At 65.2% G+C, this 1,014-nt stretch overlaps 2 protein-coding genes across 4 annotated transcripts in view; one reads left to right on the top strand and one right to left on the bottom strand.

Moving 5' to 3' along the window:
* Positions 1 to 1,014, top strand: part of ARHGEF40 (Rho guanine nucleotide exchange factor (GEF) 40) — a 22,155-nt gene that overhangs the window by 433 nt on the left and 20,708 nt on the right. The gene's annotated exons all lie outside the window — the stretch shown is intronic.
* RNASE13 (ribonuclease, RNase A family, 13 (non-active)) overlaps positions 1 to 1,014 on the bottom strand; it is a 49,450-nt gene that overhangs the window by 48,245 nt on the left and 191 nt on the right. Inside the window, exon 1 of one of the 2 annotated variants that reach the window (XM_010839412.1) lies at positions 158 to 266. The exons of the other annotated variant lie outside the window; for it this stretch is intronic. The gene's annotated coding sequence lies outside the window, so the exon portion shown is untranslated. Of the gene's footprint in view, positions 1 to 157; positions 267 to 1,014 lie in introns of those variants that run through there. 2 annotated transcript variants of the gene reach the window in all.

The following is a 1,014-nucleotide window of genomic DNA, read 5'->3' as shown; positions in this document are numbered from 1 at the left end:
ATGCCCTCACTCCTTTCTTCCCCTTTTCTTCGCGCCCTCCCCCAACCTCCCTTAGGTCTCTCCCCCTAATCCACATACCTCCCCTCGCCCTCCTCTGTCCTGACTTGTGCTTTCCTTTGCAGGATCTTCCCTCCCCCTCCCAGTCCCAACTCCTTACCCGCGGGAGACCCCTGCGGGTTCGTGCTGCAGCGGCCCTGGAGGGGGGCCCGGCCTTGGGTCATGAGAAATGACCTGCCTGGAACCACCATTTTCCATCCCGGGCCCCACCCCGGGCCCACCCATCCGGCCCTGGGGGACCGGCCACAGCTGCGGCTGGGCTGGGGGCAGGGGCCTCGTCACAAAGGGAAATTCCCGTGGAGAAAGAGATGCTGCCTCAGAGTAGTGGACAGAGTGGGGAGGGGGCCCACAGTGCCAGGGGGCGTAACGATGCCGGAGCCGACCCGAGATGCGATGGGGGGAGGAGTGCCCCGGAGCTCCCGCTGCAGGGAAGCGAAGCACTGTCTCGGAGCATTCCCGCTGCAGCGGGTTGGGGACCCTGGCAGCAGCAACTCGAGGGCACAGGAAGCAGGAGAGCGCTGCTAGAGGATGGCAGTGCCTATAGGAGTGGACATGGTCCTGGGAACTTTCACTCCAAAAGAACTCTCTAAAGAGTCATTGCAGGTGTGGGCACTGCCAGGGAGAGCGCCCACTGCGGAGGGAAGGGGGGGGGCACGGCCATGGGGGCGCTCACAGCACGGAGTGGAGGAGGGGGGAGAGGCCCTGCCAGGGGGCGCTCACAGCAGGGAGTGGAGGAGGGGTAGGAGCACCACCGGGGTTGTTCCTCTACAGAAGGAAGGGCAGCCCCTGGCAGGGAGACTGGAACAAGAAGAAAGAGGAACTGGGCCAGGGAGAGCTGACTCAGTCTCTCTGCTCTTCTCTTTGGTCCGGGCCGGCTGGAGGCCGGGTCGCTGAGCTCCTGCCCGCCCTTTCCCACCCCAGACCCCTCCTCCCCTCCTGCCGCTGCCGTTTCCTGTG

This window comes from Bison bison, unplaced genomic scaffold (genome assembly GCF_000754665.1).
Source record: "Bison bison bison isolate TAMUID 2011002044 unplaced genomic scaffold, Bison_UMD1.0 scf7180017864117, whole genome shotgun sequence".
NCBI lineage: Eukaryota > Metazoa > Chordata > Mammalia > Artiodactyla > Bovidae > Bison > Bison bison.
This window is presented reverse-complemented; position numbering and strand designations above follow the sequence as displayed.